Below are 27,789 nucleotides of genomic sequence, written 5' to 3' on the forward strand. Positions count from 1 at the left end.
CTCTTCATTCTATTTTTATATGCCTGTTATAAGATAATCAAATGTTTATGTAAAAAGGGAAACACGGCCCCTCCGAAGGATCTGAAACTCACTTCCATTGTTAAAGGTCCAACGGTATGGTACAAAAACCAAGAGCACGAGGGTTCGGAGTATGAAGCCTGTGCTATTAAATTAGAAAAGGAATGATCATTATGTAAATCACAGAATGATCAAAGGGAGGATTATAAGGGAATACCTATTGAGGTTACCAAAGATGTACTAAGTCAAAGGTCTAAGATAATATGCTTAAGCGTGCATTTCAATAGGTTCAGAATTAAGATGCAAGATGTTGACATATCAGGAAACATCTGTCTGTGGTAAGAGGCACAGGGATAGATAGGACTGGTTACGCAAGAATATGGTCAGTCAGCAGATGCTGAAAAGGCAAAATAACTATCAGAAGATTGTATTTAACCTTTGACTTACATAATGTCATGAGTTTAAGAAAATTGTTGATGTATGTGTAAAATCCACCCTATGGGCCCCTCACAGGGCGGGGCTTTGTAAATTACCACATAAAAGACGGTCCACTTTCCATTAAACCTCGTAATCAGTTACCACGTACCCACGAGTATGTGTATTTGATTAACCGCTGGCGTTTGGGACCTCCATTGAGCCACTCCAGCCTAGGCTATCCAGGGGAATCTAGAAGACGAACACCTTACAGGCACCACTTCTAATCCCAAAGCTGCCTTTGGCATTAAATCTCCAGATCCCGACAGTGGCATAAGGGCTGATTTACTCCAGTTGATGACCAAACCAAACCTGATTGTTGCCCAAATTCCTCCATCAGCTGCACTACATTGTTCAGAGTAGAGCCCATGTCACCAATAAAAAACAGAACGTCATCTGCAAATAGGGCCATTTTCTCCTCCTCCGGTCCGCGCCGGAATCCCTGGATGTCCGGGCACGATCTCGCCAGCACAGCCAGGGGTTCCATAGCCAGCACGAACAGAAGGGGAGACAGTGGGCACCCCTGTCTCGTACCTCTTTCTAAGTAAAATGTATCGGAAAATCTGGTCCCCATTTTAATCTTTGCCCTAGGTCCCCCATAGAGTAACTTTACCCATTGGATAAATAAGGGGCCAAAGCCGAAACGTTCCAGTACACCCCAGAGGTAACCCCACTCCAGACTGTCAAAGGCTTTAGTAGCATCCAGGGCCAATATGGCACCTGGGCTTTCATTATCTCTAGGTATTTGTAGATTTAAAAAGACCCTCCTAATATTAGTGCTAGTTGTTCTGCCCAGGATAAACCCGGACTGGTCTGAATTAATTTATGAATATAGTTATTTAAGTGAGTTGCTAGGGCCTTGGCTAGAATTTTTAAGTCTGAACATAGCAGGGATATCGGCCGATATGACGAGACCTCTTGTTGATCCTTCCCCTCCTTTAAAATTAATGTAATATTGGCCTCCAGCATTGAGGCAGGGAGCTTCCCCGCTTCTAATGCATGGTTTAATGTTTCCAGCAGTGCCGGCATCAGCTGTTCGCTATAGCGTTTATAAACTTCTACTGGAAGCCCATCAGGGCCAGGAGATTTATAGTTAGGCATGCTAGTCATCGCACTTTTTAATTCTTCTAACGTAAGTGGCAGATCAAGATTCAATTTATCCTGATCTGAAAGCATGGGAATAGCTGCTTGATGTAGGAAATTAGTGGCCAGATGTCTGTGTTCCTGTGTAGTTGATTTATATAGATTTCTATAGTAATCACTGAGTACCTTCATAATCTCAAGGGGTCTGGAGACGAGGTCTCCATTCTGTGTTTTAATTGCTTGTATTACTGTAGAGGGACCATTAGATTGAACTAATAAGGAAAGAACTCGGCCCACCCTCTCTCCTTCACCAAAATAATATTGGCGTTGGAAGATACGCTGGTTTTCTGCCTTCTTTAAGAGGGCCATTCTATATATCTGCTGGCAGTCCACCCAGGCCTGTTGCTTCCCCGGCGTTGGGTCCTCCACAAACGCTCTCTCAGCCTGAATAACATCATTTCTAATTCCTTCCTCTTGCTCTCGAGCTTCCTTTTTGGTTATTGCAATTTTCTGTATAAGTATTCCTCTGAGAAAGGCTTTTAGGGAGTCCCAAACAATTCCGGGCGCCGCTGTCCCTCTATTGATTTGGAGAAATTCCCCTATCTGTGTCCCTAAAAGGTTAGAGCTATCAATTAGTTCCAACCAAGCAGGGTTTATTTTCCACTCTCCCAGTGGGGCACTCTCTCCCGTATTCAAGGTTATAACTAAGGGGGAATGATCTGAAATCCCGCATGCCCCATATTCTATATCTACCACCAGCCCTGATGCCTCTTTATTCCCCAAACCCATTTCTATTCTCGATAGCGTCTGGTGGGTACTAGAGAAGCAAGAATACTGCCTATCCTGGGGGTGTCGTATTCGCCAAATATCCTTTAATCCAACTTCTAGTAAGAATTCATATAGTCGGCCGGTTCTGTTCCCCCCTGGGCAAGGAAATCTATCCAGGCTCTTGTCTATAGTTTCATTAAAATCTCCGGCTATTATCCATGGGACACCTAATTTACCCAAGCTAAACATAAGGAATTTGGACATAACCTCTAGCTTAAAGGGGGGAGGTATATAGATATTGGCCAAGACGTATTCTTGCCCATCAATCAAGCAGTGTAAAAAGACAAATCTCCCCTCCCCACCGATCTGGGACTCTTTACATAAAAAATCTGTACCCTTCCAGACTAGCACACTCACGCCGCGAGAGTATGATGAATAAAAGGAGTGATAGTATGCCTGAAAATTCCGGTTGTGTAGGTGGGGGGCCGTAGTTGGAGTTAGATGGGTTTCCTGTAGGAAAACCAAACCAGGTCCCTTCCTCTCCATCTCCAACATCACGGACCCCCTCTTCTTAGGGTCTCCCAAGCCCCTCACATTCCATGAGATTATATTCCACCTACCCATCGGTTCCAGTGATTGATATGCCCATGTAAGGGAGGAGGTGAGGGGGGAGGGAGCCGTTTCCTCCCCCCAACACCACCCCCCATCTCAACCTGCTTCCCGTCACCACCCTAATGCCAACAACACGTGTTCGAGAACTCACCCCCCTCCCTCCCAACCCTGCCCATCAGAGCAACCCCTAGGGGTCTCAACTGTAGCCGGTATAATATTACCCCATTCAAAAATACCCATGCTCCCCGCCCCCCCAAGTAATCCTACCGTACCCATTTGACATAAATTCAAGGTGGGATCATAATCCCTCCATGACACCAGTTATGCCCCTCAAAAAAAAAAAAAAAAGGGGAGTGATACTGATATGGCTTCAGAAGCTCAATGGTTATAATAATATATACCCCTAGAATATAGATATATCCCCACTGCTCCCGCCCCCCCTCAAGTCTCACCCTCCCAGCTCAACTATAGAGCCTCGTTTGCCACAGCTAATATAAAATGATATAATATTTAATTTGTCCTTACAATGTCATAGTGCTCTGTGACCCATAGCGCTTACCCAATCCCTATACCATTTATTATATCTTTATCCCACTTCTCTCGGGTAGCAAACAGTGACATTATAATTTCCCATCCGTTCATTAACATAGTTTCATGAGTGAAATATTACTGGTGATATTTATGCTCAATTTTGTATTAATTCCCTCACACCCCCCCCCCCCACCCTCTCACCCCAGCTGTGGCTACGCCTTACATATACTTTATACACAGTGTAATTCACCATATGATGCACAGTAACCCGTGATACATTAATCCCCCTCCCTATTTAATACATTATAACCCCCTGCTCATCCCCCTCCCTACCCCACCCCTTCAACCATTGGTAACATGTGACAAAAACAGAGCAAAGCAAAACAGAGCAACCAAAGCCCAAGGGAAAGGGAAAAAAAAAAGAAGGAACCCACCCCTCCCTCCCCCCCCCCAGGAGCTGATACAAGAGGTAATACACAGTGACTCTAGGTGCCGCTAAAGGGACCCCTTATGTTCCTCCAGCCAGTTCATAGCCTCCAGACAATAAGGCGTAAGTTATCTTGTACTTTTGCAGGGTACGCTTAACAGGTACAAACTCCGCTCTCTGTTTCTGCAAGTCCGATGAAAAATCTGGGTAGAATGACACTCTAGTCCCTCTATAGAAAATGTCTCCCAATCCCCTAACTCTCTGCATCAAAATCATTCGATCGTTATAATTGATAAATTTCAATATCATTGGCCTACGATCTAGCAGGAACTCTGTGGGCTTTTTCAATGCAAGAGAGCGAGGAGAAGGAGACATCTCCCAGTAATTCCTTAAACCAGTTCTCCAAGAAGATTATAGGATTGGAGCCCTCGCTTCCCTCTGGAAGACCAATTAATCGCACATTGTTCCTGCGGCTTTTATTGTCCATATCGTCAATTTTAGATGCTTGTGCGACAATTTGTTTCTGGAGCGCAACAATTTTTTCCTGTAAGGGGGATAGTTCATCTTCCACCATACTTAATCTTCCCTCTAAGGCATTTGTTCTATCAATGGTATTGCTTAATAGTTGGCTCATAGAGTGCAGTTCGTTTTGGATATTTTTTAGTTGACTGTCAAGACCCGAGATAGAAATTTTACACTCATTAACCACCGACAGGATCTCTCGTAGGGTAGGCTCACCGCCCCCTACAGATTTTTGAGATTTATTATTCTCCTCTTGAGATGGCTCACCAACCCCCCCTCCAGGAGGTAAGGTACCAGGGTCTGTTGCCAAATAACCCGCACTTCTCCTATCCCCCAGTGTCCCCTGGGTTTTAAATTGGCCTGCTGGCGGATGATGTTGTGTTTTCCTGCCTGGTGAAGTCGCATGTGCAAAGCATTCAAGTTTTGAGGCTGCAGAGGCTTGGTGTAGTTTTTCCTTGGCAGCGCGTGTTTTTTGGTTCCCTTCCCCTTGTGACATGTCCTCCACAGCTCTTTTGCTGAGCATGGTAGTACTTGCAAACAGGAAAAAAAGAAAAAAAGGGGGGGGGGGGCAGTGAGCCAGTGGGAGATAACGTATCTCCCCAAAACTTTCCAGAAAAAGAAGTGCACTTGTGACTAGGGGCACTTGGGGAGAGAAAATAAAAAAAGCTGCTAGTCTATAAGTCCCGCAATGCCAGAGAAGCATACGCCAATTGTTTTATGAAACCAAGCTCTTACCAACTGGCAGTGCAACAAAAAACAATAGGGGGGGGGAACAGGCATTCCATCAGGACAGGGAGTGCCAATATGCTACCGCGCTAACAAGTTTTTGCAAGCCTGCAGTCACCGTCCTCAGAGCTCTTAGACATGTAGATCTTGTCCGGTTTTTCTACTAACTTCCAGCAAGCCCTGCTGGGCTATACAGCATACCCAGCATACGCAGCATACCTCAAGGTGCCTCAAATCTCTAGGGACTCTAGGGAAAGGTGTTCCGTTTGTCGAAACCCGGTGATATACTCTACCGGATTCCGTCGATAGTAGCGTCCCGGTCCGGGTCACGGAGCCTCCTTGCTGTGTCCTCGTGCGGCATCGGATGAGAGCGTTCGGATCTCCTCTCCAAAGTCTCGCGATAGCCCGAGCCTTCCACGAGACCGCTATTCGGGTAGTCTCGGCGGCTCTCGGCGCTTTTCCGACGGCCTCAGCAAGCAGGGGGAGAGTGGGGATGTCATATGATCTCCGGAGCCAGCCGCTCAGAGCGAAGCCTCATCAGAGGAGGATGGCTCGGATTCCTCGGATCTCAGGGCGGAGGCAGGGAGCACGGGCATTGCTCACACTCTCACTCACTCACTCCCACCTCCATCCGGCCACACCCCCCTACGACATACAGGTTTAATGTTCAAAGTATTACAACATACAGGTCTAATTTATACAGTTTCTTACAATGCAAGCATATTAGATATAGGTATTCTTATTACCTAACCAAATTGAAACAATTGTGAATTGGTCTCACCTTGAACCAGAATGGGTCTTGTCTTCCAATTCTTGGGAACTGGTCACCTGATAGGGACCAGTCGATCGACCAGTGGTCCAGTCCCCTCAGAGTTCTGGGTTCCAGCTCGACCAAGTTCGTGAGGGAAATTCACCTGAGACCACACTCTGGAACAAGTTAAGAAGTCTTCTCTGACTCGTACGAGGAGACAAGCTTCGGACAGATATTTGCCTATTGGCTCTGACCGTCTGTCACCCTTGCAATAGGGCTGCATAGTCAAACAGTCAGCCTGATAGACGCCTATCTGACTTGTCTACCTAACAATTGTAGAGCTTGCATTTATATACCATTTTACAAGCCTTATCTTAATCATCTCTCTTACATGTGATCGGTTGCTAAGATCTACATCAATGTAACTAACCATAAATCTGACACCTGTTCTACAACCAGATAAACGTAATTACTCCCAGAATTCCTATATGTTCATTAAAATGATTTATAACTGCCTTTGTCCAATTAAAGACACCTGTGTAGAGACCTTCTGGCACCCAGCTGTGTTATCAAACTCTCCTTATCTTGATAAAATTTAACTAAGTTCAAGAATTACAGATTTACGACTTTTGGGAGAATGAACTTTCAATAACCCAACCAGATGTGTTATGTGTCTCACTATATGTATGTATTTTAACAGTTTTAATGAGGGCGCAAATAGACCTTTGTTTGACCCTGTCAAACTTAATTTAATGTTCTATAGATAACTTTCCCATATTCCACCTAATTATTTTAACCACCTGTTTAAGATGCTCTTATCTTATTGCTCTTGTTTTATCTGCTGTCAAGTTCTCTCTTCTTCTAATTAGTGAATTTATAAACTGTGAAGTATCCTAAAGAACTTTCACCCAGTAAACTATCTTATAAAAAATATCAGAAAGAAGCAGAGAGGTCATCTAAAGTTCAACATTTAAAATTAAATCTTTCTGGAAGGGGCGTGGCCTGCATGCAAGCCGGGTGGCAGCTTGAGACCGGAGCTCCTGGGAATCCGGGGGACAAGCGGCACAAATCGACCCATCGGGGCACGGACGATCACCCCTACAAAGGGAATCATCCACGGACTACCTCCACAGCATGTCCAAAAAGCGGAAGGAGCACTGCAAGCCACGGCGCTTAACAGACTTTTATCCTCACAAGCTACAAGACAGTAGGCAAGATGGCCCCGGCCATCATCCACACCAGCAGACAAAACGGCAGGCAATCTAAACAAATCAAGCAAAGGTCATAATAATAATGGCTCCCCTGCTAGCTCCCAGCGCTACTCTCCTTCCCCTATCTCTGGCAGCCCAGCTAAGGCGAAATGTAGACTGGATGGAGAGGGATGCAATCTCCCAGCCGGCCATGCCACAAATTCAGGGGATGAGACACAAGATCTCCCAGACTCTATTGAATCCTTCCCAACCATGCATCAGCCTGTGATAGACACTGTACTGAAAGATATGCTTCTATCTTTGAGAAGCTCACTACAATCTGACATGGCACAATGTAACACATTGAGCAGAAAATGGGTGAGTTCGCTGAAACCATCAATGACCTAGAAAATTCCCATGATGAGAGAGAAGGGGATACAGAATGGATAAAAGCTAAGCTCGCAGACATTGAGGACAGGAATAGGAGGAACAACTTGAAAATCAGAGGGATCCCTGAGTCGATCCAACAAACTGATCTGTGTGATGCTTCCTTATTGTTTAAAGCATTTAACCCTAATCTCTCTGATCTTGAATTAACCATTTACAGGATTCGTTGTCTGCCTAAACCAGGGATCTTCAAACTACGGCCCTCCAGTTGTTTAGCAACTACAATTCCCATCATGCCTAGTCATGTCTGTGAATGTCAGAGTTTTACAATGCCTCATGGGATGTGTAGTTTCGCAACAGCTGGAGGGCCATAGTTTGAGGATCCCTGGCCTAAACCATCTTTTTTATCAGACCAGGTACCCAGAGATCTAATTCTCCACCTCCTTTTCTACCATGAAAAAGAGCAGCTGATGATGATAATGCGCAAAGGTGAGCAAATTCCTGAACAATATCACAACCTGCAATTCTATGCGGATCTGTCTCAGTACACACTACAAAAAAGAAAAAATCTGAACACCATAACTAAGGTGCTTAGAAACCACAAAATCATTTACAGATGGGGGTACCCCACCAAATTATCTTTTGTAAAAGATGGCCGCACACACATAATTGACTCCCTGGAGAAAGGACTTTTTCTCCTAGAGGAATAGAAGATTTTGCCAGAACAATCGCACAACAGACCACGACTGGAAAACTGTCACCAATAGGAATGCTAAATCACACACCTAACTCGGATGGGTACCACATTTACTACAAACCCCTGGAAGAATGCTCAGGAGAGCCTGTAGGCTTAAACTTTACCCCCACCCAATCTGAGCAGAAACTTGCTGCATATGGGTATTTTGGTTCCTTTTGCCCTTCTTTGTGCTAGGTTAATTATGTGGCCTCTTTATAAGTCACTTGGTTGTACTGTTTTTGTGTTTTTCTTTTGTTTCTATATTTTTCTTTTTTTATCTTCAAAAGATGTACAAGCCAGAGTTTATGAAGCCCAGGAATGGACTGTTATACAGGACTACTACTAAGCATGGTCTACTAACCAAACCAGAACAAGCCTACCCTTTACGCCAAATAGGGAGTACATGCCAACTTCTCACACATCATTCACGATTCCTCAAATGTCATACCACAAAAAACCACAAGATGGAGACAACACCTCAAAAATGATTTAATAACTCCTATAATCATCATACAAGCCTTTTATTTACTCAAACACGGGCATAAGAATTATCTCTATTAATAAAAAGGGCCTAAATCATCCAGCCAAAAGGAGATCTTTGTGGACGGAAGCACTTTCCAATAAGGCTAATATTCTTTGCGCAGAGGAGATTCATTTTTGTGCATCAGCGCCACCAACCTGTTCCCACAAAAATTTCCCACATGTGTACACTGCCAATGCCCACAATAAAACTAAAGGAGTCCTAATAGCAATCAAAGATACTGTGGCCTTTACTCCACATGAGATCACTAAGGACATCAAAGGACGTTATCTCAACCTTTTGTGTGATCTCAACTCAACCACATTCACTACTAACGTGTCTATTCACCCAACCAGTACCAAATCCACTTCTTTCACAGCCTGCTGAAAAGGGTAAGGACCCACTTGAAAGGGAGATTAATTCTGTGTGGCGATTTCAACGCAACACCAGACCCTGATATGGACTCCACTTCAGGCTCCAGACGTACAAGTCCATCCTTACTGCTTTCAATCCACAAGCAAAACTTGTTTGACGCCTGGAGATGCTTACATGCAGGAGAGAAGGACTTCACGTTTTTCTCACCGCCACACAGGGCATACTCCCGCATAGATCTATTTTTAGTTGACCAAAATACTCTGGCTAATGTGACATCTACAACTATCAATACTATTACGTGGTCTGACCACGCGTCTATCATGTTAACATTAGCAGATATGACAACTGGTAATATGCCTCCACTATGGAGGTTAAACTTGTTTCTTTTGCAGAAAATGGACTCCAAAACAGCCATTAAAACGCAGCTGAAAGAATTTTTTGAGAAGAATGCTTCTTCTTTACATGACCAGTTTGTACTCTGGAATGCACATAAGGCATTCATTCGTGGTATTTTCATTCAATTAGAGGCAAGGGCTAAGAGGCAGCAGCGTAAGCAAATAAAAGAACTAACAGATAAAAAATTTCTGCTAGAAACAAGTAACAAACAAAAACCGTCCCCCATACTATCAAATCAACTTACTCAGTTGAGACATGACTTAAGGATACTCCTATTGGAGAATTTTGAAAAATCTTCCCGAAAACTCAAAATGTCATACTACGCTACAGGGTAAGGCAGGTAAAAATGTATCACGCAGAGTAAAAGGTTTGAGACAAAAAACTAAGATTCCATATGTAATACACCCTCTTACCCAAAACAAACTTTACCATCCCCAAGAAATAGCTGATGCCTTTAGTCATTATTATCCACTTAAGCCCCGGACCAATTGTCAGCCTAAGGCCGCATACACACGGGCAGACTGTATGGCCTACTTAGTCCGTCATACAATCCGACGGACAGTCCGTCATACTTTCGAATGAACGGACTTGACCACACACGGATAGCCAAACAGTCCGACGAAAGCTTGCGCGATGACGTGTACAGCACATACGACGGGACTAGAAATAGGAAGTCCAATACACAGCAATGCACCCTTCCGCCGTGTAAATCCTTTCTGAGCATGCGCCATTCTTAGTCCGTCGAACTAGCCTACTGACGAGCGGATTGTCCGCTGAAACCAAAGTATGACGGACAGAATTTCGAAAAATCCGAAATACTTAGTACGCCAGACTGCACGCTGAAAATGTCCACTGAAGCCCACACACGAGCGGACTGTCCGCTGAAATGTATTTCGACGGACTAAGTAGGCCATACAGTCCGCCCGTGTGTACGCGGCCTAAGGACCAGAGGTCTTTTTACAATTTCACACTGCACTGCTTTAACTGGTAATTGTGCGGTCATGCAATGTTGTACCCAAACAAAATTTGCGTCCTTTTCTTCCCACAAATAGAGCTTTCTTTTGATGGTATTTGATTGTTTCTGTGATTTTTATTTTTTACGATATAAAAGGAAAAAGACTGAAAATTTTGAAAAAAAAAGATATTTTCTACTTTTTGTTATAAGAAAAATCGAATAAACTAAATTTTAGTCATACATTTAGGCCAAAATGTATTCAGCCACATGTCTTTAGTAAAAAAATGTCAATAAGCGTATATTTATTGGATTGCGCAAAAGTTATAGCGTCTACAAACTAGAGTACATTTTCTGGAATTTACACAGCTTTTAATTTATGACTGCCTATCTCATTTCTTGAGGTGCTAAAATGGCAGGGCAGTACAACCCCCCCCCCCCAAATGACCCCATTTTGGAAAGTAGACACCCCAAGGAAATTGCTGAGGGGCATATTGAGCCCATTGAATATTTTATTTTTTTGTCCCATGTGATTGAATAATGACACAAAAAAAAGTTTACAAAAAGTTGTCACTAAATGATATATTGCTCACACACGCCATAGTAATATGTGGAATTGCACCCCAAAATATATTCCGCTGCTTCTCCTGAGTACGGGGATACCACATATGTGGGACTTTTTGGGAGCCTAGCCGCGTACGGCACCCAAAAATCAATCACTACCTTCAGGATTTCTAAAGCCGCGTACACACGGGCGGACTGTCTGGCCAACTTAGTCCGTCGAAACACATTTCAGCGGACAGTCCGCTCGTGTGTGGGCTTCAGCGGACATTTTTAAGCGTGCAGTCTGGCGGACTAAGTATTTCGGAATTTCCGTAATATTGTCCGTCGTACTTTGGTTTCAGCGGACAATCCGCTCGTGAGTAGGCTAGTTCGACGGACTAAGTATGGCGCATGCTCAGAAAGGATTTACACGGCGAAAGGTTGCATTGCTGTGTATTGGACTTCCTATTTCTATTCCCGTCGTACGTGCTGTACACGTCATCGCGCAAACTTTCGACGGACTGTTTGTGCTTCGTGTGTGGTCAAGTCCGTTCATTCGAAAGTAGGACGGACTGTCCGTCGGATTGTCTGACGGACTAAGTTGGCCATACAGTCCGCCCGTGTGTACGCGGCTTAAGGGTGCAAAATTTTGATTTCACTCCTCACTACCTATCACAGTTTTGAAGGCCATAAAATGCCAAAATAGCACAACCCCCCCCCCAAATGACCCCATTTTGGAAAGTAGACACCCCAAGCTATTTACTGAGAGGCATGTTGAGTCCATGAAATATTTTATATTTTGCCACAAGGAATATTACAAACTTTTTTTTTTTGCACAAAGTTGTCACTAAATGATATATTGCTCACACATGCTATGGGCATAAGTGAAATTACACCCCAAAATAAATTCTGCTGCTTCTCCTGAGTACGGGGATACCACATGTGGGGGACTTTTTGGTAGCCTAGCTGCATACGGGACCCCGAAAACCAAGCAGGTTTTAAAAATAAAACGCTACCAAAAAAAACTGTTAGCGATCGCAGGGATCAGGCCTGACTCTGCGAACGATGCAGTTATGTGTTTAGTGTTTTGTAAGTGACAGTGATCGATCGATACTGCACTTGGGTGGGCTGGGCGGAGGGGCAAAACGCAGGTGCTAGCAGGTATCTTGGCTGATCCCGCTAACAATGCGTTTTTTTGGAACCCTAAACTGCTGGGGACGCTAGTATAGATCTGATCAGATCAGATATTGATCTGTTCAGATACTATACCACTACGGGAGGTGTATGCTTTGCGCGTGGGTGTTAGCGGTACTGGCACTAACCTAGCGCTGCCTGGGGCGATGTAGACCCTGACCCTAAAACCTAATTGATATCACCCGCCAGGTGATCAGGGGGTTAAACCTTTATTGGGTAATAAATGGTGGGTGCCCTGATGCTATAAAAAGCAAACTAACTAACCAGAGTCAACCGTAACACTTATACGCTGATCACTGGTGAAAGGGTTAACTAGGGGCAATCAGGGGGTTAAAATCTTTATTAGGTAGTATATGGGGATCCCTGACGCTATATAAAAACCTGACGGGGAACCTAAATAACTAACTGGCTAACCAGCGTCACCAGTAGCACTTATACAGTGATCGCTGGTGAAAGGGTTAACTCTAGGGGCAATCAGGGGCTTAAAATCTTTATTAGGTAGTATATGGGGGTACCTGACGCTATAAAAACCTGGCGGTGAACATAAAAAATAACTAGCTACCTAGTGGCACCAGTGACACTAATGCAGCGATCAGAAAAACGATTGCTTAGTGACACTGGCGAAAGGGGGTAAAAGGGTTAACTAGGGGCAATCAGGGGGTTAAAACATTTATTGGGTAGTATATGGGGGTACCTAGTGCTATAAAAACCTGGCGGTGAACCTAAAAAAATAACTAGCTACCTAGCGGCACCAGTGACACTAATGCAGCGATCAGAAAAACGATTGCTTAGTGACAATGGCAAAAGGGGGTGAAAGGGTTAACTAGGGGCAATCAGGGGGTTAAAACCTTTATTGGGTAGTATATGGGGGTACCTAGTGCTAGAAAAACCTGGCGGTGAACCTAAAAAAATAACTAGCTACCTAGCGGCACCAGTGACACTAATGCAGTGATCAGAAAAACAATCGCTTAGTGACACTGGCAAAAGGGGGTGAAAGGGTTAACTCTAGGGGCAATCAGCTTCTCATTCACCAGGAGTAATCGAGAGGGGATGGCCAGAAACCAACGGCCATCCCCTCATCCGGAATCTCTCCTGAAGCAAAACGGACCGCCGCAACCAGCGGGAGGGGGTCCGATCGGACCCCCACCCGCTGGAAGGAAAGCACGTACATGTACGTGCTTGTGCCTGTCGGTGCCATTCTGCCGACGTACATTGCCATGTGGCGGTCTTTAAGTGGTTAAAGCATTGCAAATAGAGTATGGCCTTGAAGATAACGACCAATATAGATATATTCAAATAGCCCACTTTCTTAAAAAAACTCCCAAACTCGACACATTATTTCCATGGCGAGCAGTCCTCTTCCTTCCAAACCACAAAACTAACATCAAGGAAATCTCCATGTTCTATTGTCTTTTAGACTCTAAGCCCTTGTACACATGGTCGGAGATTCCAACAACCAAATCCGTCGGATATTGTCCGTCGGATATTGTCCGTCGGATTTTGTCCGACGGATTTTGTCCGAAACTGTTGCATACACACGGTCGGTCAAAGTTGCCGGAAAATCCAACGTGATGATGTTATTTCGTTATGACAGGACTACGTTCACGCTAGTAGCCAATAGCTTTGGTGTAGGAATTTGATCTGAGCATGCGCGGCACTTTGTCCGATCGGAATTCTCTACACATGATCGGAGTATGTCCGATCGGAGCATTTTGTTGGAAAATTTTACCAACAAGTTGGAAAACTTGGTCCGTTGGATACTCCGGCGGAAACAGTCCGATGTAGACCACACACAGTCGGAAAATGGTCCGATCGGTCACATTCCGTCGCAAGCTCTGACCGTATGTACAAGGGCTAAGACAAATTTTGAAAAATCTACCAACATCATGGCATGGGAACGGGAACTTGGTGCAAGGTACTCCGAAATTCAGTGGGGAAAAGCCCTACAAAATACCTTTAATGTAACCAAAACTGCCAACCTTTGGGAAGTAACCCATAAAATACTGTTGAGATGGTACTTGACTCCATATAGAATCTCTAAATTCAACCCACAAAACTCCCCCCAATGCTGGAGGAAATGTGGCAGAACCGGTACGTTGCACCATGTCCTGTGGAAATGCCAAGCCCTATATTCATTATGGTCAAAAATATTCAACCTAATTTCTCAAATCACTGGATTGCAAATCACCCTTAACGCAGCTATGGTGATACTGTCATTAGGCATAGAACAGATTTCTCCACAAACCAGAACCATAGTCACACATACCCTCCTCAGTACAAGATTAGTGATATTACGCCACTGGATGAAAGTAAATTCATCCACACTTAAGGAAGTACTAGAGACAACTAACACCCACGCTACATATGAGTCGTTGTTTGCAGCAATGCAGGGTAATTATCAAAAGATGACAATTAAATGGTCTAACTGGAATACATGGTTTACATCTAAGCCCACGTACACACGGTCGGAGATTTTGCCAACCAAATCCGTCGGATTTTGCCCGTCGGATTTAGTCCTACAGATTGTGTCCGAAAATGTTGCATACACACGGTCGGGCCAAGTTGGCGAAAAATCCGATCTTTCAGAACGTGATGGCGTAATTTCGTTACGATGGGACTACATTCAGGCTAGTAGCCAATAGCTTTGATGTAGGAATTTGATCTGAGCATGCGTGGCACTTGGTCCGATCAAAATGCTCTACACATGATCGGATTAGGTCCGTCCGGCCCAGTTGGTCGGGAAATATTTCCAACATGTTGGAAATTTGGATCGGACGGATATTCGGACGGAATCAGTCCGATGCATACCACACACAGTCGGATTATCTGACGACGCGGTCTGATAAGACTCATTCCGACAGATTCTCCGACCGTGTGTACAAGGGCTTACTGTTACAGATCTTAGTGTCATCCTAGATCACTGGACCATTAATGTTATAGATATGCAATTTTGTTTTATGTTCCTCCTTTTTTGTTATGTTATGTTCGCAAATGCTGAAGGTGACATTATACAACCACTTATCAATATTAAGTTTATTTCATTTTATTGTAAGAACCCGACTTCTACCAATAAATATTATTGAAGTTAAAATTAAATCTTTCTAAATCTATGGAAAACACAGTATACGTTATTAAAGAATAATAATTGTTGCGTTACATATTGAATAATAATGTTGATAAGACCATTACTATATAATAATTTGAATAATATGAATAATAATATAAATAATAATATGAATAATATGAATAACATAAAATATATATTGGTTTATATGAAATTCTACTACACTGGCCCACTGATCACACAGGAAGAGGCGGAGGATTGTGCCAGCATGGAGGTGGAGCCTGGCACTCAGCATCAGCAGCAGTCTTTTAGGGATCATTTACAGTCCCAAGAAACCCCGTGGACTTGTACATGGCTGGGAGGAGGTGGATGCGGATCATGTCATCCTTAGAGACCCAGAGGACTCCGGACCGAATGCCTCAGCTAACTTACGCTGCATGGCCTCCCTGATCCTGCAAAGCCTATTTGGATCCTCGTATTCTTTGGATCAAGGAGAGGGATCATTACTGGCTGGCATGTCTCCTTGATCCACGGTACAAGGGTAAGGTTGCGGACCTTATCTTGACGTCGCAGACGGAGCAGAGGATGAGACATCTTTGGGAGGCCTTGCAGAAAGGTCCTTGCAATGCGTTCCCAGAGACTGGGAGGTTATAAATTCCTGGTCCTGGACAACGTGTTGCTGAGGCTTCGGTCAGTCACAGAAGGAGCGGTGCAGAAGGTGGCCATCTGACCGATGCGTTCAGACAATTTTTTAGTCCGCAGCCCCAAGGTGTGATGGGTTCCAGCAACCATCGCCAGCGTTTGATTTACATGGTGCAGGAAAACCTAGGGGCAAGATCAGACTTGGACACCTTTCCCACCGAAAATCCTCTGGGTTACTGGGTCTTGAGGATGGATCACTGGCCAGAGCTTGCACAGTATGAAATTCAGCTACTGGCCTGCCCTGCATCCAGCATTCTTTCGGAACGCACATTCAGTGCTGCTGGAGGCTTTGTAACCAATCACAGGGTGTGCCTGTCCACCAACCCGGTTGATCGACTGACCTACATAAAGATGAATCAGACTTGGATCACCACCAGCTACCAAGCACCTGAAGCTGATGTAACCTAATCATTTTTTTTTTAATGTCATATCCCTCCAAGACTGCCTATGCTGATGCTGAGTGACTATCCTGTTATGCTGACTGACTATCCTCTTCCTCCTCAATGATCCTGCTGATAGCTTGAAACATTTTTGGTTCTGGGCGCCGCCACCAGTGGCTAAGGCCCAATTTTTCAGCCCCTGTTTAACAGTGTAGTTACAATTTTTGATGCAATACTTTGCAGCAGGGCTCATTTCTGCGCTTCAACTAGAGTATCTGTGAGAGGTTGCAGTGTAGTGACACCAGCACCAGTGCCTAAGGCCCAACTTTTCAGCATCTGTTTAACAGAGGCGTGTAATTACAATTTTTGATGCAATACTTTGCAGAAGGGCTCATTCCTGCTCTCCAACTAGAGTTTCTGTGAGGTGTTGCAGTGTTGTGGCACCAGTGCCTAAGGCCCAATTTTTCTGCCTCTATTTAACAGGGGCATGTAATTACAATTTTTGATGCAATGCTTTGCAGCAGGGCTTATTCCTGTGCTGTGAGGGGTTACAGTGTCGTGGCACCAGCACCAGTGCCTAAGGCCCAATTTTTCAGCCCCTGTTTAACAGGGATGTGTAATTACAATTTTGATGCAATATTTTTCAGCAGGGCTCATTTCTGCTCTCCAACTAGAGTTTCTGTGAGGTGTTGCAGTGTTGTCACACCAGTGCCTGAGGCTCAATTTTTCTGCCCCTGGTTAACAGGGGCATGTAATTACAATTTTTGATGCAATACTTTTCAGCAGGGCTCATTCCTGCGCTCCAACTAGAGTATCTGCGAGGGGTTGCAGTGTTGTGGCACCAGTGTCTAAGGCCCAATTTTTCAGTCCCTGTTTAACAGGGGCGTGTAATTAATTTTTTTGATGCAATATTTTGCAGCAGGGCTCATTCCTGCTCTCCAACTAGAGTTTCTATGAGGTGTTGCAGTGTCGTGGCACCAGTGCCTAAGGCCCAATTTTTCTGCCCATGTTCAACAGGTGCATGCAATTGCAATTATTGATATAATATTTCACAGCAGGGCCTGTTTCAGCACCCACCAAGTGTAACTGTGAGGACTTACAGTGTTATGGCACCAGCACCACCACCACCAAAGGCCCAATCTTTCTACCACTGTTCAACAATGGCATGTAATTACAATTCTTGATATAATAGTTCACAGCAGGGCGTTCCAGCGCCCACCAAGAGTCACTTGGAGGGCTTACAGTGTTGTGGCAACACCAACACCTTAGGCCCAAATTTCTGCAGAGCATATATGTCAAAAAGCATTTGTCATTGGGACAGAAAGTGAGGTAAAATCTTCTGAAGAGGTGCACAGACAGCAAAAAAAAAAGAGGGGTGATAACCCTTCCCTATGTTTTCCAAAAAGCTTAAAAATAGTTTTTTTGACTGGAGCTACAGTACACTTTAAAAATGTATCAGTTCAAAATTACAAACAGATTCTACTTAACAACAAACCTACACAGTCCCTGCCTTGTTTTCACTGCCTGTATATTGCTGTTCTGAGTATATAGGGCCTGGGGGCCCCACACCTTTCCTTTTTTTAATTTGGGCATGGGGTTCCCCTTAATATCCATACAAGACCCAAAGGGGCTGGTAATGCGCAGGGGGGCTACCCATGCCATTTTTCACAATGATTTTCATCCATATTGCCGGAACCAGACATTACATTAAAACCACAAGCAGTTTTAAATGACTTTTTTTCCGTTAGAAATGTCATTTTGTGCAGGGACTGTTCTAAACATGGGAAACATGTGCCACTTCACAGGCATACTATAGACACCCCCAGGCATGATATTTAAAGGACTATTTCACTTTTTTTCACTTTAAGCGTCATTAAAATCAGTACTCCCGAAAAAACGTTAGTTTTTAAAACTTTTTTTTGCATTGATACATGTCCCCTGGAGCAGGAGCCGGGTCCCTAAACTCTTTTTAGGACAATAACTTGCATATTGGCCTTTACAATTAGCACTTTTGATTTTGAACGTTCTAGTCCTATAGACTTTAATGGGGTTCTAAGGTTCGTGCAAATTTTCGGTCCTTTCGCAGGTTCTGGTGCGAACCGAACTGGGGGGGTGTTTGACTCATTGCTATTCAAGGGTATTCCCTTTATTGCAGGGATAGAGAGGATAAAAAAGGGAGAGGGGTATGCCTATATATCAAGAATAATGTACAAGTGATTGTGAGAGATGACATCACAAAGGGAGCTAGGGAAGAGATAGAATCCTTATGGGTAGAGCTCCAAAGGGAAGAAGCTAGGGGGAAAGGCTCCCTAACCTGAGGGAGGAGGGGAGCTGGATTAGCAGCAAGGATGGGAAATGTTATCATAATGGGGGATTTTAATTATCCAGACATAGACTGGGCGGAGGGAACCCCGCATTCGTCTAAGGCTCCCCACTTCCTAAATATCTTGCAGGACAATTTCATGGTTCAGATGGTAGATGCGCCAACTAGAAATAAAGCGTTACTGGATCACTGGATCTACTGATTACCAACAATACAAACCTGATCACGGATGTGGAAATACGGGGCAATTTCAGAAACAGCGATCACAGCTCAATTGGCTTCAGCATAAATCACACAAATAGGAAACATAAGGGGAATACAAAGACACTGAATTTCAAAAGAGCCAATTTACCTAAACTACGAACCTTGTTAGAAAGCATGAATTGTGATAAAATCTTAGGAACAAAGAACATGGAGGAGAGATGGGTTTGCTTTAAGAGCATATTAAATAAGGGCATTAGCCAATGCATCCCATTGGGTAATAAATTTAAAAGAGCGAACAAAAGTCCTGGATGGCTTAACTCCAATGCAAAAAAAGCATATTAAAGCAAAGGAGAAGGCGTTCAAAAAAACAAAGGTTGAGGGATCATCATCAGCATTCAGACTTTATAAAGAATGCAACAAGAAATGTAAGGGTACAATTAGGGTGGCTAAGATAGAACACGAAAGACACATAGCGGAGGAGAGCAAAAAAAATCCCAAGAAATTATTAAAGTATGTAAACAGTAAAAAAGGGAGGACATACCATATTGCCCCCATAAAGAATGAGGAAGGACATTTGGTTACAAAGGATGGGGAGATGGCAAAGGTATTGAATTTATTCTTCTCCTCAGTCTTCACGAGGGAATTGGGGGGCTTCAGTAACCAAAACTGCAGTGTTTATCCTCATGACTCATCACAGGAAGCAAAAGAAAATAAAACCGCGCTGAGACCCCAAAAAAAAGGGAATTTCTTTCTTACTTATCAAGCAAGAAGAAAAATGTCAAGCAAGAAAAGAATATTTTTCTCAGATAAATATCCAAAAAATTAATCTTAAAGATAAATACAAATAGTCACAAAAAAAGAGAATATTTAAAAAAGATTACAAATGAATGTTCACAGGATATAAGGCTGCTGCTCCACTGTAGGATACACACACATAAACATAGATAAAAAATAAAGAAAAAGAGCTGCGCCAAATAATATAAATCAGTAAGCCATACAACTATAAAGAAAAGTCCATGGAAACTTTATGTTGTTCAAAGGAGGAAGACGATCGCACCACAGTGATTCCACACTTCCTTATCACTATAGTGTCCCACCACCGACAAAAAAGTGCGCTTACCAGACGGTAAAAGCACAAGGAGCATTTAGAGTACCAAGCCACCGACAGCTCCTCGCCTTCACCAAACACTCTGTCTCTCAGGAACGAATGATCCATACGCTGAAGCCGCTCCACATAAAAACGAACGATTTCCGCATGTAAAAACAAGCCGGCCGGCAAAAAACGAGAGCCCGTCCTCCTCTCGTAACAAGTGGTGACGTCACAGCGTGCCCACCCATACGCGTTTCGTCATACATGACGTTTTCAATGGGGACTTAAAAACGTCACGTATGACGAAGCGCGTATGGGAGGGCACACTGTGACATCACCACGTGTTACGAGAGGAGGACGGGCTATCGTTTTTTGCCGGCCGGCTTGTTTTTACATGCGAAAATCGTTCGTTTTTATGTGGAGCGGCTTCAGCGTATGGATCATTCGTTCCTGAGAGACAGAGTGTTTGGTGAAGGCAGGAGCTGTCAGTGGCTTGGTACTCTAAACGCTCCTTGTGCTTTTACCGTCTGGTAAGCACACTTTTTTGTCGGTGGTGGGACACTATAGTGATAAGGAAGTGTGGAATCACTGTGGTGCGATCGTCTTCCTCCTTTGAACAACATAAAGTTTCCATGGACTTTTCTTTATAGTTGTATGGCTTACTGATTTATATTATTTGGCGCAGCTTTTTCTTTATTTTTCATCACAGGAAGCACCTCTATGGTTAACAGAGGACAGAATTAAAATTAGACTTAGGAAACTTAACATTAACCACTTGCTTACTGGGCACTTAAACCCCCCTCCTGCCCAGACCAATTTTCAGCTTTCAGCGCTGATGCACTTTGAATGACAATTGCGCGGCCATACAACACTGTACCCAAATGAAATTTTTATCATTTTTTTGCCACAAATAGAGCTTTCTTTTGGTGGTATTTAATTACAGTTGGGAGTTTTATTTTTTGCTAAACAAACAAAAAAAATGCAAAAAAAAAAAAATCATGTTTAATAGTTTGTTATAAAATTTTGCAAACAGGTCATTTTTCTCCTTCATTGAAATGCGCTGATGAGGCGGCACTGGTGGGCACTGATGGGCAGCACTGGTGGGCACTGATAGGCGGCACTGGTGGGCACTGATAGGCACAGTTAAGGTGACACTAATAGGCACAGATAAGGTGGCACTGATAGGCACAGATAAGGCAGTACTGATGGGCACAGATAAGGCGGCACTGATGGGCACTGATAGGTGGCACGGATGGGTGGCACTAATGGACACTGATAGGTACCACTGATAGATGGGACTGATGGGCACTGATAGGTGGCACTGATAGGTGGCTTTGATAGGTGGCACTGCTGGGCACTGATGGGCGGCACTGATGGGCACTGATGGGCACTGGTAGATGACACTGATGGGAACGGATATGTGGCACTGAGGTGCAGAAATGTTGTTGAGGCAGATTGTGGGCACTGATAGGTGGCACTGTGGGCACTGATAGGTGGCACTGTGGGTACTGATGTATGGCACTGTGGGCACTGATGTTTGGCACTGTGGGCACTGATGTATGGCACTGCTGGGTGGCATTATGGGCACTGATGGGTGGCACTGCTGGGTGGCACTTTTTTAATTCTCTAGGGGTTACTGGCAGGGGGCAGGTGGGCACTGATACACTCTCCGTGATCGGGACTGATGTCCCAATCACGGCCGCCGATGATCGGCTTTTTTTTTCTCTGATAGCGCGAGGAGGAAAAATAGCCGATTACCGGCTCTGTTTTGTCACATGATCAGCTGTCATTGGCTGACAGCTGATCACGTGGTAAGGGGTCGGGATCGACTCCTTGCTCGGATCGGTGATCAGGCGAGTCTCATTGACTCGCCGATCACAGAGCGCGCCGCGCGCACCCCTCAGGGGGCACGCAGGCCGCTCGTGCACGGGACGACGTCAATAGACGTAGTCCCGGCAAAGGAGGTCCGCGCTGTAGCCGTCATTCGGCTATAGCGCGGATCTCAAGAGGTTAATAAATCACCTGGACCAGATGGCTTGCATCCGAGAGTACTTAGGGAACTCATTCAAGTAATTGCCAGACCATTGTTCCTAATTTTTATTGACAGTTTACTGACTGGAATGGTACCAGCTGATTGGAGAAAAGCCAATGTAGCACCAATATTTAAAAATGGTCCAAAATACATCCCTGGGAATTACAGACCAGTTAGCCTAACATCAATTGTATACAAGCTCTTGGAGGGGATGATAGGGGACTATATACAATATTTCAGTAACGGGAATGGTATTAGCAGTAATCAGCATGGATTCATGAAGACTCATTCTTGCCAAACCAATCTATTAGCCTTCTATGACGAGGTGAGTTGCCATCTAGATAAAGGAAGGCCAATATGTGATATATCTGAATTCAGCAAAAGCATTTAAAACAGTTCCCCCTGTAAACATTTACTGTACAAAGTAAGGTCTGTTGCCATGGACCATAGGGTGAGTACATGGATTGAAAACTGGCTACAAGAGCGAGTTCAGGGGGTGCTGATAAATGGGGAGTACTCGGAATGGTCAGAGGTGGGTAGTGGGCCCCCCCCCCGGGTTCTGTGCTGGGACCAGTCCTATTTATTTTGTTCATAAATGACCTGGAATTTGGGGTAAACAGCTCAATCACTGTATTTGCAGACAATACTAAGCTAAGCAGGGCAATAACTTCTCCGCAGGATGTGGAAACCTTGCAAAAAGATCTGAAAAAATTAATGGGGTGGGCAACTACATGGCAAATGAGGTTCAATGTAGGAAAATGTAAAATAATGCATTTGGGTGACTAAAATATGAATGCAATCTATACACTGGGGGGAGAACCTCTGGGGGAATCTAGAATGGAAAAGGATCTGGGGATCCTAGTAGATGATAGGCTCAGCAATGGCATGCAACGCCAAACTGCTGCTTACGTTCGACTCGAACTTCGGCTGTTCGCACGTTTGGCGATTAACGAACGTTATGGGCCGTTCGTGCCAAATTCGTGTGGCGCTCACAGCCCACAATGCACTGCACCATCGCAGTGCATTGCTGGCTCAGGATTGGCCAAGCATGCACTGTGACCCCGCATGCTTGGCCAATCACAGCGCCGGCAGCGAGGAGAGCCATCATTGGCCACAGGCAGGATGCCTGTGGACAATCATAGCTCAGGCTGTGTAGTACACGCCCCACACTATATAAGGCCACCAGCACGGCGGCCTTGTGTAGTGTGTTGGCGTCTGTAGGAGTTAGTGGGTGTTCTCTGTGTACCTTCAACACAGTATACACCGTTCGTTATCGACCAATTTAGCGTTCTTGCTCTTCTGTAATTGAGCTTTCAGTCAGCTGTAGGAGTTTGTGGGTGTTGTATGCTTGCCCTGATCGCAGTATACACCATTATCCACCTATATAGCTAGCTATATTGCTCTTCTGTAATTGAGCTTTCAGTCAGCTGTAGGAGTTTGTGGGTGTTGTCTGCGTGCCCTGACCGCAGTATACACCATTATCCACCTATATAGCTAGCTATATTGCTCTTCTATAATTGAGCTTTCAGTCAGTTGTAGGAGTTTGTGGGTGTTGTCTGTGTGCCCTGACCGCAGTATACACCATTATCCACCTATATAGCTCTTCTCTAATTGAGCCATCTGCCATCTGCTGGAGTTAGTTGGTGTTGTGTGCCCCCAGCACAGCACAGTATACACCGGTATCTACCCTTTAATTCCTGTTGTTCTATAATAAAGGCATCTGCAGGAGTTAGTGGGTGTTGTGTGCCTCCAGCACAATATACACTACCCAATTGCTGGTTTTCCCATCTCCCTTCAGGCCATTACCATGTCTGGAAGGCCAACAAGGAGAGGCAGACAGGCACGAGCCGATAAAAGAGGGCAAGCAGGCTCTGTGTCTAGAGACAACAGTGCTGGTCGTGGACGCGGTGCATCATCATCAGCACGTGGCCATGGGACACGCTTGTTCTTATTTTCGGCAGCTGGACGTGTTGAGCTGCATCATGCCGAAGACTTGGTAGAATGGATGACCAAGCCCTCTTCATCCTCCTCATCCTCTCTCACCCAGGCTAAGGGTACTTGCAAACCAGCTGCCAACGCATCCTCTTCCCTCGTCTCAATGTCATCATCAGTGACTCCTTCCCTTGACCCACCACGTCCTCCTGAGGAGTCCCCCGAACTCTTTGAGCACAGTGTTGGGTCCAGGAGGATGCCCAGTGTTTTCTAGGCTCTGATGATGATACTCAGCTAGAGGAAGGCAGTAGCGTTAGCGCAGAGAGAGGGGATGTTCAAGAAGGACAGCAATCTGGCAGTCATGTTCCACAAGCTGCAGCATACTGCCAGGTTTGCTCCAGCGATGAAGAGGGAGGGGATGATAAGGGTACTATCTCCACGTGGGTGCCTGGTAGGAAAGAGGAGGAGGAGGCACATGTCCAACGAGGCAGGATGCCCTCCGGGGGCCAGCTTAGGGGCAGCACACCGACTGAATCACACCGCAGAGCTCCGCCTGTGCAGGGCGCTGCCTCTGCGCGTTATTCTAAAAGTTCTTTGGTGTGGGCCTACTTTGAGACGAGTGCATCAGATCGCACCGCTGCTATTTGCCACATTTGTCTCAAGCGTATCTCGCGTGGCCAAAACATCAGCCGCTTGGGCACCAAATGCTTGACCAGACATATGTTGACCTGCCATGCAGCTCGTTGGCAAGCGTACCTCAAAGACCCACACCAAAGAACAAAGCGGACCTCTCCTTGCTCCTCATCAGCTGGGATCTCCAACCCCACTAGACCTTCAGTCCTCTCTGAAACTTGCTCTGAGAGGAATGAAGGTGTAGAATTAGGTGTGTCACAGCCAAGTGCTTCCGGGGACTCTGCTAGCAGTACACCCACGTCCGATTATAGCAGGCAAATGTCCCTGCCCCAGCTGCTGGACCGTCGAAAGAAGTTCACTCCCAGCCATCCACATGCCCAACGGTTGAATAATAGCTTGGCTAAATTGCTAGCACTTCAACTGCTGCCTTTTCAGTTGGTAGACTCGGCTCCCTTCCGTGAGTTTGTACAATGTGCGGTTCTTCAGTGGCAAGTCTCCAAATGCCACTTTTTCTCACAGAAGGCGTTTCCGGCTCTCTACCGGCATGTGGAAGGCAATGTCCTTGCCTCGCTGGACAGGGCAGTCAGCGGTAAGGTGCATATTACCGCTGACTCATGATCCAGCAGGCATGGACAGGGACGTTACCTGTCTTTCACGGCCTATTGGGTCACTCTTCTGGCAGCTGGGAAGGATGCAGGACAAGGTGCAGTAGTGTTGGAGGTTGTTCCGCCACCACGCCTCCAAAATGCTACTACTGGTTGTGACACACCTCTCTCCTCAACCCCCTCCTCTTCTTCTTCCTCCATGGCCTTTTCCAGTGCTTTGTCCTCAGAACCAGCGGTGTTCCGTAGGAGTTCAAGGGGCTACGCAGGCAAAACAATGCCATGTCGTACTTGCGCTGGTTTGTTTGGGGGACAGGAGCCACACTGGGGCAGATATTTTGTCAGCTCTGCAGGGACAGGCCGAGAGGTGGTTGATGCCACGCCAGGTTAAGCCAGGATTGGTGGTTTGCGACAATGGCACCAACCTCCTCTCCGCCCTCCGACAGGGACAACTGACCCATGTGCCCTGTGTGGCTCACGTCCTTAACCTGATGGTCCAGCGGTTCTTGGGCAGGTACCCGGGCTTACAGGATGTCCTGAAGCAGGCCAGGAAAGTCTGTGTGCATTTCCGCCGATCATTTAATGCTTGTGTTTGGCTGGCTGAGCTCCAAAAGGAGTTGAACCTTCCAAGAACCGCCTTATATGTGATATGCCCACCAGGTGGAACTCAACGTTGGCCATGCTGCAGCAGCTGCACATCCAGCAGAGGGCCATCAATGAGTACCTGTGCGACTACGGCACCAGGACAGGGTCAGGGGAGCTTGGTTTTTTCTCACCACGCCAGTGGGGCATGATCAGGGATGCATGCACTGTCCTGTCACCGTTTTAGGAGGCCACAAGGATGGTGAGCAGTGACAGTGCATGCATCAGTGACACTGTACCTCTTGTCCACCTGTTGAAGCATACACTGCGTGGACTAATGGACAGGGCACTTGAGGCAGAACAGAGGCAGGAAGAGGAGAACTTCCTTGCCTCTCAAGGCCCCCTTTATCCAGACAGTGTTTCTGCTGTCCCACCCATCACACAGGACGAGGAGGAGGAGGAGGAGGAGGATGATTGTGTCAGCATGGAGGTGGAGGCTGGCACTCAGCATCAGCAGCAGCAGTCTTGTAGGGATGATTTACAGTCCCAAGAAACCTGTGGACTTGTACGTGGCTGGGAGGAGGTAGCTGCGGATTATGTTGTCCTTAGTGACCCAGAGTACTCCAGACCGAATGCCTCAGCTAACCTACGCTGCATGGCCTCCCTGATCCTGAAAAGCCTGCGGAAGGATCCTCATATTCTTTGGATCAAGGAGAGGGACCATTACTGGCTGGCCACTCTCCTTGATCCACGGTACAGGGGTAAGGTCGCCGACCTTATCTTGCGGTCGCAGAGGGAGCAGAGGATGAGACATCTCCGGGAGGCCTTGCAGAAAGGTCTGTGCAACACGTTCCCAGAGACTGGGAGGTTACACCTGGTCCTGGACAACGTGTTGCTGAGGCATCGGTCAGAAGGAGCGGTGGAGAAGGTGGCCGTCTGACTGATGCGTTCAGACAATTTTTTAGTCCGCAGCCCCAATATATGATTGGTTCCAGCACCCATCTCCAGTGTCTGATTTACATGGAGCAGGAATACCTAGGGGCAAGGTCAGACTTGGACACCTTTCCCACCGAAAATCCTCTGGCTTACTGGGCCTTGAGGATGGATCACTGGCCAGTAGACATGTGCATTCGTTTTCCTCCAAATGCATTTTCGTCCAAATTTCAGCTATTTTCGTTTTCTTTTTTACAAATGATAACGAAAGCGCAGAATCCGAAAAACGAAAGATCCGACATAAATAAATGCTTTATTTTCATTTTCATTGTTACAACAGTTCGATATAGAATAGGAGATTTGACGTGACTCTGACAATAACAATCTGTGTCTATAGAACCTGTTGTCGAATGTGCCTAACCTTACCTCTATTAGTCCAAGATTATATAGAGAAAATATTCGACAGAGAAAAAAGATTTGACAGAGAGAAAAGATTCTGCAACTTACTGTCCTAAAAAGTGTTTGGGGACCCGGGTCCTGCCCCAGGGGACATGTATCAATGCAAAAAAAAGTTTTAAAAACGGCCGTTTTTTTGGGGGCAGTGATTTTAATAATGATTAAAGTGAAACAATAAAAGTGTAATATTCCTTTAAATTTCGTAGGGGGGGGGGGTGTCTATAGTATGCCTGTGAAGGGGCGCATGTTTCTGGTGCTTAGAACTGTCCCTGCACAAAGTGTCATTTATGCAGGAAAAAAAGTCCTTTAAAATCACTCGCAGCTATTATGAATTGTCGGCTCCGTAATACAGAGAACACTCATTGAAAGTCATTGATAAAATATAAATAAATAAATAAATTTAAAAAAAGCATGGAGGTCCCCCAAATTCAATTACCAGGCCCTTCAGGTCTGGTATGGATATTAAGGGGAACCCTGCGTCAAATTTAAAAAAAAATTTGACGTGGGGTTCCCCCTAAAAATCCATACCAGACCCTTTATCCGAGCACGCAACCTGGCAGGTCGCAGGAAAAGAGGGGGGGACGAGAGAGCGGCCCTCCCTCCCTGCTGAACCGTACCAGGCCACATGCCCTCAACATTGGGAGGATGCTT

Source organism: Lithobates pipiens, unplaced genomic scaffold, assembly GCF_037356315.1.
Source record: "Lithobates pipiens isolate NorthernLeopardFrog02 unplaced genomic scaffold, aLitPip1_a1.2 Scaffold_18, whole genome shotgun sequence".
NCBI lineage: Eukaryota > Metazoa > Chordata > Amphibia > Anura > Ranidae > Lithobates > Lithobates pipiens.